The 14,900-nt window shown below is 44.9% G+C and overlaps 1 protein-coding gene across 6 annotated transcripts in view; it reads right to left on the bottom strand.

Moving 5' to 3' along the window:
• The window catches only part of PAK5 (p21 (RAC1) activated kinase 5), a 134,521-nt gene that overhangs the window by 102,358 nt on the left and 17,263 nt on the right, over positions 1–14,900 (bottom strand). For 3 of the 6 annotated variants that reach the window (XR_014524231.1, XM_083495919.1, XM_083495921.1), the window contains exon 2: positions 7,194–7,277. The exons of the other annotated variants lie outside the window; for them this stretch is intronic. The gene's annotated coding sequence lies outside the window, so the exon portion shown is untranslated. The remainder of the gene's footprint in view (positions 1–7,193; positions 7,278–14,900) is intronic. 6 annotated transcript variants of the gene reach the window in all.

Genomic DNA, 14,900 nt, shown 5'->3' with positions numbered 1-14,900 from the left:
AAGAAGAAGAGGAGGAGGAGGAGGAGGAGGAGGAGGAGTAGTTTGGATTTGATATCCCACTTTATCACTACCCGAAGGAGTCTCAAAGCGGCTAACATTCTCCTTTCCCTTCCTCCCCCACAACAAACACTCTGTGAGGTGAGTGGGGCTGAGAGACTTCCAAGAAGTGTGACTAGTCCAAGGTCACCCAGCAGCTGCATGTGGAGGAGCGGAGATGCGAACCCGGTTCCCCAGATTACGAATCTACCACTCTTAACCACTACACCACACTGGCTCTCAAATGCAGGTGGCAATGGTGTTTCTGAATTCTCCCTCATATGACAAATCTAAGAACACAAGGAATGACTGTACATTGCATCGGGCCATTAATCCATCTAACTCGCTACTATCTCTTCTTCAGGGCTATGGCCAGGGGTTTCAGTTGTACTTGCAGATGCCAGAGACTGAACCCGGGACGTTCTCCAAAGCATATGCTCTACCACTGAGGAAAGAGATGTAATATAATCTTCCCCGTTTAGGGTTTTTATGTGGGAAAGGATTCAAAAAATATGGGGGGGGGGAGCAGCGTGTTGCTAAGAACTGCAACTTAATGTTTCACACCTGGGAGATACATTACGGTTTCCAAAGCAACCGTTGCCTTCAGTCACAGACTGGGTCAGTTTGCCCTGGGTTATTGTGCCGATGCCTGCATGCGTCTTAAAATGATGTAGAAGCCATCATTTAAACAGAGCTTTTCTCCTGGAACTAGTTATCTTGCTCCACTGCTTAAAAACATTAAAAACAACTAATGAAAGCTTCTGCTGAACAGGATCAGAGCAGGCAAACCACCTTTGGTCCTCCAGATGTCGATGGAACACAATTCCTGCCATCGCTGACTATATCCTATGCTGGCAGGGGCTGATGCAGTTGGTGTCCAATAAAATACAAAGGGTCGCAGCTAAGCTACCCTGGACTGCGGCTTGAATGAAACAGGCCTAACTATTCCAGTGAGGCAGCTAAGTCTGTTGCAGAGAACACAAAACAGAGAGCTCTGTGGCAAAATGCATTTATACTGATATATTTAGTGTAGCGACGTGGGTGGCGCTGTGGGTTAAACCACAGAGCCTAGGGCTTGCCGATCAGAAGGTCGGCAGTTCAGATCCCTGCGATGGGGTGAGCTCCCGTTGCTCTGTTCCAGGTCCTGCCAACCTAGCAGTTTGAAATCACAAAGTGCAAGTAGATAAATAGGTACCGCTCTGGCGGGAAGGTAAACGGCATTTCCGTGCACTGCTTTGGTTCGCCGGAAGTAGTTTAGTCATGCTGGCCACATGACCCAGAAGCTGTATGCCGGCTCCCTCGGCCAGTAAAGCGGGATGACCCCAGAGTTATCCTTGACTGGACCTAACGGTCAGGGGTCCCTTTACCTTCTATTTAGTGTAGCAAAAGTGTTAATGGACCAGAGGCTATGTTGTCATGTGTATATGCAGGAGCAACTGGCGGTGCAAGAGGACACAACAGTGATGACCCCCCCCCCCCGACAGCAGTCACTGCTACTTACCAGGACAAGGGGGCATAGAATTCAGAAGGCAAAGTAAATCCCTGTGTTTGCCTGGGGTCCATAGGGTGAGAGGGGTTCCTCATGGGGTGAGGGAAATGGGGCCCCCCGCCCTGCCCTTCTCCTGCCCCCTACTCTATCTTAGCAAGCAGCAGCAGGACTGCTGCTCAGAGTCTGGCTATCTGCCACCACCACGTTGTCAATTTCTGTGTATATCTACGGTATCAGCATTATTATTTCAAAAAAAAATTACCGTATTTTTCGCTCTATAAGACGCACTTTTTCCCTTCTAAAAAGTAAGGGAAAACGTGTGTGCATCTTATGGAGTGAATGCAGGCTGCGTGGCTAAGCCAGAACAGGGAGAGGGAGCGCTGCGCAGCGCTCCGTCTCGCTGTTCTAGCTTCGGGCTTTGCTGCACAAAGCCTCCAGAGGGCAGCAGGATGAAGGCACCCCGCTGCCCTGCTGAGGCTTCACAAGCTGTCCCAGAAGCCTCCGCAGGGCACGGGGATGAAGGCTCCCCGTGCCCTGTGGAGGCTTCGCGCAAAGCTAGACCAGCTAGACGCTCCCTCTAGCTATTCTGGCTTTTGGATGGCCCCGTGAAGCCTCCGCAGGGCACAGGGATGAAGGCTCCCTGTGCTCTGCGGAGGCTTCACGCAAAGCTAGACCTGCTATCCCAGGGGCTATCCCAGAAGCCAGAACAGCAAGAGGCTATCCCAGAAGCCAGATCCCTCTTGCTGTTCTGGCTTCTGGGATTCAGAATCCCCCCCCCCTTATTTCCTCCCCCTCCAAACTAGGTGCGTCCTATCATCTGGTGCGTCCTATAGAGCGAAAAATACAGTATTAAATTTTCATAATTACAACAAATACAACATAACCAAAAACAAAAACAGAGAAACATATCAAAGAGAAAAAACGATACATTACAATACTAAAAAATAAAACCAAAACCAAAACCACAACAGTAAAAGATGCAATCTTTATCCCATATCCCTTGAAGACCAAATTTTGTTTACATTGTTAATTGACTTCCTCAAATCCCTCCCTTCTGAATTTCCTTGTACCTGCATGTAACAGCTTTCCAATATCATTCTTAAACAAAAATATTTCCAACTATTATCTAACTTATTCACTTTTCTTCCTGTTCTGAATCCCATTTATTTAATTAAATCCTAATTTAATCCTAGGCCTATTTAGTACTTTCAAGTGATTTCTAATTTTTTATATTACGGTATCAGCATTATTATTATTGACTGATTGATTGCCTGCTAAGCAACCGTCTCAAGGCCACATACACTAAAGATAATGAAAAGCACCAAACTCGTTTCAACAACAAAAGATTAAAATCAATAACAGCAGTAGCAAATTCATTTAAAACAAAACTAAAACCATACAAAGTTGTCATTTGTGGCAAAGACCCATTTATCCAGCCAGGAAAGTCTGCTATAGCAATGTCTTCAATGGTTTCTGGAAAGCGCCACTAGTGGCCAACTGTTCTTATCTTGACATTCCACAGAATAAGAATACCGAATTTTTCGCTCTATAGAATGCACTTTGTCCCCTCCAAAAATGAAGGGGAAATGTGTGTGCGTCCTATGGAGTGAATGCAGGCTTTTGCTGAAGCCTGGAGAGCGAGAGGGATCGGTGCGCACCGACCCCTCTCGCTCTCCAGGCTTCAGGCAGCTATCCGTAAGCCTTCTGAGTTCCAGCCGTGCTCCGAAGGCTTGCAGATAGCAGCCTGCAGCTTGAAGCCTGGGGTGCGCAGCGCCAACTCCCGCTGCGCTCCCCAGGCTTCAGGCAGTTATCCGCAAGCCTTCGGAGCACAGCGGGAGTTCCCACTGGGCTCCAAAGGCTTGCGGATAGCAGCCTGTTCTGGGGGCTGGGGTCGGTGGAAGCTTGGGCTTCCCCCGCCCCCAGCCCCACAAGCTCCAGGAGCGGCGGCAAGGTTGTGCGCAATCATGCCGCCACTCCTGGACCTGTTCTGGTTCCCCCGCCCCAGCCCTGCAGCTAAAAATAAAGCCAAGACAGCGAGCGGGATCCATCCCGCTCACTGTCTTGGCTTCTGCCAAAGCCGCACGCAGCCTCTCCCGGCTGGAGAAGTTGTGCATGGCTAAAGAGGAAGCCAAGACAGCCAGTGGGATGGATCCTGTTCGCTGTCTTGGCTTCTTTGCTCTTTGGGGCTGGGGGAGGATAAAAACATTTTTCTTTATCCCCCCCTCCCTAAAAACTAGGTGCGTCCTGTGGTCCAGTGCGCCCTATGGAGCGAAAAATATGGTAACTATTTTAAAAGCCCTGCTCACAGTTACTGTGGAGTGGGCTTTGGAGAGCTTTCTAACTTGCAGGGAAAACTCTCCTGCAGACTGCAGCGATCTGCTGGGTGCATAAGATGATCTCTCAAGTAACATTAAAAAAAAAGTAAAGGACCCCTGGATGGTTAAGTCCAGGTGACTATGGGATTGCGGCACTCAACTCATTTTCAGGCTGAGGGAGCTGGCGTTTGCCCACAGACAGCTTTCTAGGTCATGTGGCCAGCATGACTAAACCGCTTCTGGTGCTATGGGACACTGGGAAACCAGATTGCATGGAAACACCGTTTACCTTCCTGCCGCAGCAGTACCTGGCGTGCTTTTGAACTGCTGGGTTGGCAGGAACTGGGACCGAGCAACGGGAGCTCACCCATTCACGGGGAATCAAAGCACCAACCTTCTGATCAGCAAGCCCAAAAGGCTCAGTGGTTTAGACCACAGCGCCACCAGCGTCCGTGATCTCTCAAGTATCCTGTGCCTTACACGTTAGTACCAATTCCTTGAACTTGCCCTGGTGGCAAATTGGCAGTCAGCAGAAATCCTTCAAGAATGTGTTATAAATTGCTGATTGTTTTCCAAACAAACAACCCAACTGCTGCCTTCTGCCCCAGTTGCCACCTCCAGACCACCTCCAAGTGCAGTCCCACATAGAGTGGGTTGCAGTAATCCAACTGAAAGGTTACCAGCACATGAACATGTGCGGTCAAGCTAACCATGAACAGCTGTAGTTTTTTTTTTTCTACCAATGGAAGTTGGTAAAAGAGACCGAAGGTACTTTCTGTCACCTTTGGTGGACATGCCCGAAGATTAAGGCTTTCTGGGAGATGATTTATAATGAAATGAAAAAGGTACTTAAATGTACTTTTCTTAAAAAACCAGAGGCCTTTCTCTTGGGCATTGTCGGCCAATTGGTGTCAAAGAAGGACAGAACTTTCTTTATGTATGCCACAACAGCAGCAAGAATACTCATCGCAAAGTATTGGAAGACACAAGATCTACCCACCTTGGAAGAATGGCAGATGAAAGTGATGGACTATATGATACTGGCGGAGATGACTGGCAGAATCCGTGATCAGGGAAAAGAGACGGCGGAAGAAGAATGGAGAAAATTTAAAAATTACCTTAAGGACTACTATAAACTTGATGAATGTTAGTATGTCGAAGTTTTTAAGAAAAAAAGGGATACAGTGATATAAGATCAGATTATAGAAAGACTAAGATGACAGAAGTTGGAAAGGAATATTTAGAAGTTGTTAAAAAAAATTATGGACATGGGGATGCAGAAAGGGGGGGTATGGGGGAGTCCCGGAAAAGAGGTTTATGAAAAAATGTTATGAAACTATACGTGTTTGTATGTCTTTTTAAGTGTTTGTTTGTCTTTGAAAAATTCTGTAAAAACAATAAAAATTTTATAAAAAAAAAAGAAGTTGGTAAAAGGTACTATAAAACATGTGGAAGGCATGGTGAAAGCAGCTGTAAATGATCATTGTGATTCATGTGGCTGAGTCAGATTGAGGCCAAAGCCTGGCCTAAGATGAAAAACAGTGCTTTGATGATGTTCATCAGATGTACTCTAACCCTCCTTGAAATCCTGAATTGTCAGACATATACTGGCAGCAAATCGAACACTTGCTAAAGATCTCCAGTCATGTTCTTCTCTGCTGGCTCCACTGTTCACAGCCACTACCACCTCCTCCCCCACTGCCATTTTCCTGCTGCTGAGACTGGGGTAAGCTGGGGACCCAACAGCAGGATACTCCATTAGCCTTTCCCTAGTGAGGAGAGGATGCAACCATGGTAGGAAAAAGGAGACAGAAGCAGTAGCAATCCATGAGGAGGGACAAGACTGAAAAACTTCAGCTAGTGAAATATACTTGGAGTGAAGTGTGGATTTCATGCTCTTTATTCAGCTCATAGTAGTGAGGAATGGAAGTTCCCCCAAAATGTCTGCTTTATATACATTATTTACACAATGGGCCCCACGTTATTGGCTAATTCTGGGATTCTCCTGTAGGCCAATCAGGTTGCAGATTCACTTCCACCTGGAGTTGGATTGGGTGGCTCCTGCGGACCAATCAGACTGCTGCATTCTGGATCCTATTGTTCTAGGACCAATCAGACTGCTACATTCTGAATTCTATTGCTCTAGGACCAATCAGACTGCTACATTCTGAATTCTATTGTTCTAGGACCAATCAGACTGCTCCATTCTGAATCCTATTGTTCTGGGAGCCAATCAGACTGCTGCATTCTGAATCCTATTGTTCTAGGACCAATCAGACTGCTGCATTTTGGATCCTATTGTTCTAGGACCAATCAGACTGCTGCATTTTGGATCCTACTGTTCTAGGACCAATCAGACTGCTGCATTCTGGATCCTATTGTTCTAGGACTAATCAGACTGCTGCATTTTGGATCCTATTCAACTCAGTACATAACAGATAGGAACATAGAAAGCTGCCTTGTAGTGAGTCAAACTATTGGTCCATCCAGCTCAATATTATCTATGGCCCTTCCCCAGTTTACATATCTGGATATTTGTTGGTTCAGGTTTAGAGGCGGCCTCAGCATGCAATGAAAAACAGAGAGGAATATTGACTTAGAAGGGCATTTCACCATCTCCACAAGGCAAAGCTATCACGGAAAAGACTGCTTACAAATTACTGGGGAGATAGCAGCTGGCTGGAAGTAAATAAGAGCCCTGACACATGCAACAGTTATTCACTGCCAGCTCCTAAAACCATAAAATAAAATAATACTCAATGCATAACCAATGATTTGGGGCAGTAGAGATCATTATATATATATATTTTTTTAAAAATTGTCTTTTATTTTGACCTCATGCTGAAATGTATTTACACATGTTCATTTACACACATGTATTTACAGTGCAATCTTATAATTTTCCTATCTTAAATTTGGTTTGCCACATTTCTGCCTAGATTTGCATTTTTAAATTTAAAAAGTCTGCATGGAAATTCACGTGCATCCTCATACTCATTTATCCTAATACACACATTTTCTTTTGGAAAGTGCATTTCTGCTTGCACTTTCTCATCCGTAAAACTCGCTTTTGCATTTTCACTAATATTGATGTAGGTGTGGGCGCTTTTCATTGCTCTACAGATTTGGACCAGTGCAGATTTCAAAGGAGAGCTGCCTTTCAGTACATGTGCTGGCCTAGAAATTGCGACTTTTGTAGACCAGTATTAAAATGTGACCCAAATGAACCTCTTCCCCATTCTTACTTGAGAACAGGTCCCATTTTGTTTGACAGGGCTTAGCCCCAGCTAAGTGACTATGGCTTTGCAGCCTTAAAGTTTTTGTTGCGAAACTGAAGGGTAAAAGAAACTTACCTTGTAAACAAAAAGTTAAGTATTTCAAGATTCCTGGTCCTTATCTCCTACATCCATGTGGAATCCCCTCTACAGCTGTTGCATCTGAAAGGAGCATTGATGGGGAAGAAGAAACCACATGGGAAAATAATTAAGGAGGTACCCATCATCATAGTCCCTCAGCTCTGGACTTTAGGACATATTCCAAGACATCTGTCAATCTCCTAGCTCTACAAGGGTGAAACTCGGGGTAGTAACAGTGGTCCATATGCAATGGCGTTAAGAAGAAAAATGGCCCAGGGTATTTTTGTAGGATGGGTGACTTTAAATCTACCTCACAGGAAAGATAACTATGTAGGCCATCTTGAATTCCTTGGGAAAATGGTGAGATACACCGTATCTTTGGAAGAATGTAGTGGTTATCAGCAGTGGCGTGCAATGATTTTTTGGGGGGTAGGTTAGGGACAGAGGTGCTAGCTTGCAAAGGTGATGGGGGGGGGGACGTCATGTGTGTTATGTCACGACATCCTGATCATAGCTGTCAACTTACAGATTTGAAAATAAGGGACCAGCAGCCTCGAAAATAAGGGATCAGCAGCCAAAATAAGGGATTATTGTTATTGTTATTGTTATTGTTATTGTTACTGTTACTGTTACTGTTACTGTTATTGTTATTGTTATTGTTATTGTTATTGTTATTGTTATTGTTATTGTTATTGTTATTGTTATTGTTAGTTATTGTTATTATTTCTTTTTTTCCCCACCATGTGCCACCGCTCCAGACAGACCCTTTCCCCGGCAATGGTGAGTGGGCTGTCGATGACGTATCCATCCGATTCCGAGCACAGGTATGTTCAACTTCTGAGCCCCTTTGAGCCAAAGGCAGAAAGCCCAGCCAGCAGCCAAATGAAGCCGCAAGCAGTGGTTCCCACAGCGCAGCAACCCGGCAAAGGGGATGCAGCAAGGAAAACCACCATTACCTCTCTGCTGGGAAGCGCTTAGCAAAGGCGAGTCCCCAGGCAACACAGCCGATTTGATCGGCACCAGGCATGCAAGCTCCACCCCCCAGTCATTCTTAGACTCCTTATTGGGTGAGCAACGCAGCCAAGCAACACAGTTGGAGCCTCCCTGCTCCCTGGCCGGCAGGGAGGGAGAGGAGGTGCGTCCTTTGAAACCCGGGAAATTTATGGGATATCATCAATCCGGGACAGCAGCTGGACACGGCGCTGGGATAAGGGAGTTTCCCGCCAAATAAGAGACGGTTGACAGCTATGATCCTGATGTTTTGGGTGTGAGTATAGCGTCTTCCCAAGCCAGGCAGAAGTTTCCGGGGCTTTGGAAAAGAAGCTCCAGGATTTAATAATTTAATACTCTGATTTACAGGGAACATTTAGGAGACTAGCCTAGCCCCCCTAGTACACTTCAGCATTCACAGAACTAAACAGGAAAACAAAACAAAAATGGGAGATACGCTTAGGCCTTGCTTGCGTGCTCTCCCTCCCAAATGGCGGAAATTGTGCTCCTAACTTTGTAACTTCTAAACTGGTTGATGAAGCTGGGAGAGTCAGCCATAATAAAAAAAATGTGGAACACATGAAAAATGGAGAGGCTCCGTTGACATTCAAGTGGTGGCAAACCAGCTTGCTGTTATTGCTGTTACATTTGGCTTCTCTCCTTGCTTAAGTACACCCCATGCGCTTCCAAAGCTGGCATGGGTTGGCAAAGGCCCCCATCCACCTGCCTCTCTATGTACACGCTGTACTGTCAACAACAACCATAACAACAATTAGGCACAAATCTGCTCAGTTGTCCATTCGTTCCCCTCAATTTTTATATGATTCCTGCATTTTGACTCTCAAACTTGCTGCTAGACTTGATTCAGCTAGAAATGAAGTAAAGTTGTACATTAGTTATTGAACTTAATCCATTCTGGGAGTCCGTTTGACTCCCAAAATGGTTTGAAAACCAAGGTGTGGCTTCCGATTGGATGCAGGAGCTTCCTGCACTCAATCCGAAGCCGCGGAAGCAGCATTGGACGTTCGGCTTCCAAAAAACACCCGCAAACTGGAACACTCACTTCTGGGTTTGTGGCATTCAGGAGCTGATTTGTTCAGGAGCCAAGCTGTTCGACTACCAAGGTACCACTGTACCTCTTTTCAGCGGTCTTCAGGGAAGAAGAAGAAGAGTTTGGATTTGATATCCCGCTTTATCACTACCCAAAGGAGTCTCAAAGCGGCTAACAACCTCCTTTCCCTTCCTCCCCCACAACAAACACTCTCTGAGGTGAGTGGGGCTGAGAGACTTCAAAGAAGTGTGACTAGCCCAAGGTCACCCAGCAGCTGCATGTGGAGGAGCGGAGACGCGAACCCGGTTCCCCAGACTACAAGTCTACCGCTCTTAACCACTACACCACACGGGCACAGAGGACACCGTTTTAGATGGATGGGTCTGAAAAACACCCCTGCCATAGACCCTGGAGAGCAATTGCCTACTGATGTGCAGAGAATACTGAGATGGACCAATGATCTGGATCTGAGCAGATTATGCTACTCTTTGAATTATTCATTCTGTGCTTTTCAAAGGGACAAAACAAAAACTCCCAAACTCCCAGAAAAGGTGTTTCCGAGCACATTTTCAAAGTGCAACACCCCAGGCAGAAGCGTCTGGCTCCCGTTAAAGAAAAAAATGCATGCTTAAACAGAATGTGAAGAGATATTATTTGAATAACCCTTCAAAGGAGGCGTTATCCTTCAAATGAACAACAACTTTCTCTCCTTGCAGAGGCCCTCTTTCCTTCACCAAGATTCAGGGATGTGAAGAGAAGAGTGTTGCTGTATACTGACTTCCTAGACCAGGGTCAAAGTGTCTGTGGTCCTCCAGGTGTTTCTGGACTCCAACTCCCATTGTGACCAATGGTTTATGGGAGTTGTAGTCCAGCCACATCTGGGTGGCAGTAGGCTCCCCATCCCCTTTCAGACAACAGCAAACATGAGCAAGCTGAAGAATGGCTTCTCTCCTCCAAGTTGTCATAAACTGGGTATAGATAGAACTTCACTATTTGTTGGCTCAGTTGATTCAGGTTGAACAGTATCGTCTCAGTGGATAGCTTTCAGCCTATCCCTGCTCTGGAAGGGCAGGACTCGAACCAATGGCTTCATGTTACAAGAAATGAGATCGGACTAGATCAGGCATAGGCAAACTCGGCCCTCCAGATGTTTTAGGACTACAACTCCCATCATCCCTAGCTAACAGGACCAGTGGTCAGGGATGATGGGAATTGTAGTCTCAAAAATATCTGGAAGGCCAAGTTTACCTATGCCTGGACTAAATGAACCTTAGGTCCCCCCCCCAACTCTACAATTCTATTATTCTATGACTCTAGGAACATTAATCACCTTTGCCTAGAAGTTGCTATTGGTGACCTAGGCTGCAATTCAATATCAACTTTGCCTGGAAGCGGTAAGCCTCACTGGAGCTTACTTTTATTTATTTTATTTATTTATTTTGTTTGTTTATTTTATTAATTTTTCTATACCGCCCTTCATCCAAAGATTTTTGGGTTGTTCACAGAATAAAACCACGAAGTAAATAATAGTAATAAAAAGGTAAAGGGACCCCTGACCATTAGGTCCAGTCATGGCCGACTCTGGGGTTGCGGTGCTCATCTCACTTTATTGGCCGAGGGAGCCGCCGTACAGCTTCCGGGTCATGTGGCCAGCAGGACTAAGCTGCTTCTGGCAAACCAGAGCATCACACGGAAACGTCGTTTACGTTCCCGCTGGATTGGTACCTATTTATCTACTTGCACTGGGGTGCTTTCAAACTGCTAGGTTGGCAGGAGCTGGGGCAGAGCAACGGAACATCACCCCGTTGCGGGGATTCGAACCGCCAACCTTCTGATCGGCAAGTCCTAGGCTCTATGGTTTAACCCACAGCGCCACTTGTGTGCCTCATAATAATAATAATAAGCCACCCACATCCCACAAACACATGCAAAAAGATGTTTATTTATTAGATTTGTATACCACCCTATGCCTATAGATCTTTGGGTGGCTCAGAACTGTTAATCAGCCAAAGGCCTGGTTGAAGAGGAATGCCCAAAGATGTACCGTTATGGCCTGAATATAAGCCACATTCCCAATTAAGCCTCACCTTTAAAATTCAAGGGGGAGAGAGAGAAAAAAAGACAATACCCGAATATAAGCCACTCCCTTAAAATTCTCACACAAATGTAGAAGAAAATCTTACAGGCACTAGAGAGGACCCGCAAGTGGGTTAAACAGGTGGGTTAAACACCTGTTTGTAGCACTGTAAATGCAATTAAAAAAATAAATACTGCACTGTAAAAAAATGGGGAAAGTGATGAATGACATTAAAATTAATTAAGCTCACAAATCAGCAAAAAACTTTTTTTTTTTGTTCCATTTTACCGTATGTCTGTTTCAGCAGCGATATTGTAAAAGCCATTTTTGTAAGGTTGCGAATTTGAGCCGCACTTTAACTTTTCACGGTCGGAATTTGAAAAAAAAAGTGTGGTTCCCCAGCCACTCTGGGCAGCTGGGCAGAATTAAAAGCACAATAACACATCAAACATTAAAAACTTCCTTAAATAGGGCTGCCTGCAGATGTCTTCTGAAAGTCAGATAGTAGTTTATTTCCCTGGCATCTGATGGGAGGGCACCACTACCTCTGCCTGGTTCCCTGTAACCTCACTTCTCGCAGGCAGGGAACCACCAGAAGGCCCTTGGAGCTGGATCTCAGATACTTCCAGGAATTCCACTGGGTATGAGGACAACACGTCGCTTACATTGGGTAATCTTTGGAAACTGGTATTTGCTGCCCACTGATTGACCCTCTGTAATTGTTTTTCTGATCCCAATTTACAAGCCACCTAAGCATGCAGCCATCATCACAGGGGATGGAGATAGGATTCATGTCCTGCTTATGGGCTTCTCAAGGACCATTTGGTTGGATGTTGCCTAAACAGAATGCTAGCCTAGATGGTTCTTTGGTCTGATCCACATGAATGGAAGAGCCATAGCTCCATGGCAGAACATCTGCTTTGCATGTCCTGATTCAATCCTTGAGGTCTTCCAGAAAGGTGGGAAAGACTCCATCTCTGAAACCCTGGATAGTCGCAGCCAGTCAGTGAAGACAAGTACCTCGGGTTAAGTACTTAATTCGTTCCGGAGGTCCGTTCTTAACCTGAAACTGTTCTTAACCTGTAGCACCACTTTAGCTAATGGGGCCTCCCGCTGCTGCCGTGCCACCGGAGCACGATTTCTGTTCTCATCCTGAAGCAAAGTTCTTAACCTGAAGCACTATTTCTGGGTTAGCGGAGTCTGTAACCTGAAGCGTATGTAACCTGAAGTGTATGTAACCCAAGGTACCACTGTACTGAGCTAAATAGACCAACCGTCTGACTCAATATAAGCTAGCTTCCTGTAATCCTACATGTCATGGCAGTGAATTTCCTACATTAACCACGACCCTCTCTATCTGGTATGGTTACTCAGCGATATAATGCTAATTTATACAACTCATAAAGGAAAGGCAGACACATTTTACACTCTCCAAATGCAAAATAATATTAATGATTTTAAAAATCCTTGAGGTATCCCAAGTCCAGAGCTAACCTCTTGACCCTGATAATCACTTCTGGGCAGAATCCTAGCTGCACTCTTATAATGCTACTTTATTCCAGTTTTTAATTATGTGGATATATGAGAGAGATGTCGAAATTGAGTTGGAAATAAACTCATAAGTGGATCATCTTATGCAATGGGAGGGGGTGAAGGAGAGAACTGGTGACATTTGCCAGCTAAAGAACATTTAAGTTTGCTTAGCTGTCAAGCTATCACTCAGAACAAAAATAGACAGAGTGCTGTGTGCCAGAAACGGTTTAGTTATTCAAGGAGAAGTAGATTTATTCTGTAACATTGTTCTTCCACATCCACATTCCTCATCCATGAGTCTTTTTGCAGCTTTGATTGCTACAGAATTATTTCTCAGCTATCATTATCATCATTATTATTTTAAAATGTATTAATTTCTGGTATACCACCAGGAATCCATGTTTCGGATGAAGGCACAATTTAGACACCCCCCCCAACCCCCTAAAAAGTAATAATCATAAAGAATGCTTGAATGAGAGTTGAAATCAATATAATGTTTCTCTAAGGCACTGTTCTCACTAAGGTGGCCACTTTCAGTATGTGGTGAAAGCTCACACAATTTATTTATTTTTTTAAGAACCCCTGTACCTAAAAATGTAAATATAGGATGTGGGGCCTATTTTTTAACTTGAGATGCTTGTTTTCTGTGTGGGGAAAATTCTGTTTTCTGTATAGAGGAGAGTTCCATCATATGAGCTCTCACCTGCAGGTGGTAATGTCCAGGCAAGGATGAGCACCTCATTGAGTTCTAGGCTAGAGAGCCACCATCTCAACTTGTGATGCTATATATAAGTACCGCAGCAGATATAATAAGCTGACTGATTAAACCAGGAATGGGGAACCTGTGACCCTTAGCCTAACTTCACATGAGTGGAGGGAGCTGGCGGGGAGAAGGAGGCAGGAGAGAGGAATGGGAGGAACACTTAAATTTACAAAGTGATGAAAGAAGGAGGTGAGGAAAGAGCTCTGAGACCAAGTCAGACTTCTTGCAAGACAGATCTATCCCTCTCAAGCAGAAATCTGGGGAGGAAAGAGGAAAAGAGAGAAGAGAGAGAGAAGAGAGAAGAGAGAAGAGAGAAGAGAGAAAAGAGAAAAGAGAAAAAAGAGAGAGGTTGGCTATGCAGTCCACAATTCCTCCTAAGGGAATTCTGCCTTCACATGAAGAAGAAAAAAAGCTCACCATCTAAATGAAACAATGCATCCCAGAATACACAAATTCAGGGTTTAGGCATTCAAAGTCTGGATACATAAGTCAATGTACGCACAAGCACCATGCAAACCCACACAACCTCTCCCCCTGCACAAGCATGACACGAGCAAAGAAGTCACATGTAGCTTCCCGTTACATGTGAATCAGTAAACTATTGCTAGTGGCTTCCGAATGAGCCAGGATATGAAATCACAGCTTGACGTTGGCTTATGAATTCCAGCTTATGAAATCCTCAGCCCACGAGCTACCACGGGGTCTTCTCTGAATAGTCTTCTCCTGTAACACCCCACCCCCGTGAGAACTGTCATTTCACACAGATCTAGTTTCTCAATCTACAAATCTGCCTTAGGACCGTGAATTATGTATTCACATAATCAAAGTACACTTCACTGGGTGTATTTGGAGAACCTTCGCTCTGTCTCCAATGTGCAGTGACTTTTGAATTTGCTACAGTATGGGAATAAACTAATTAGGCTGAGGGCAATTATTCTAAAGTATGCGGCAAGCGGCTTGTCGGGGATACAAATATGCAGCACTGAGACTCTAGATTTGAGGGCATAATGTGTGTGCATTAAAGATCAAACCACTGTGTCAAGACACTTGGTATGACTATCTTCACTGTTAGCCTATTTGAAGGAGACCAGTTCATGGTAGATGGATCATTTCACTCTCTGGATCGTCCCCTTGTCATCCGTCAACAGTGTCTCTGAAAATTTTTATCCATCACTTGGGAAGACAGGCAAACTAATGCCTGTGTACTGGAAGAAGCAAAGATCACCAGCGTCGAAGCAATGATTCTCCAACATCAACTTCGTTGGACTGGTCATGTTGTGTGCATGTCTG

Source organism: Podarcis liolepis, assembly GCF_965112155.1.
Source record: "Podarcis liolepis genome assembly, chromosome: 3".
Lineage (NCBI taxonomy): Eukaryota > Metazoa > Chordata > Lepidosauria > Squamata > Lacertidae > Podarcis > Podarcis liolepis.
Note: the sequence above shows the minus strand (reverse complement) of the source record. Positions and strands in the feature narration are given on the sequence as shown.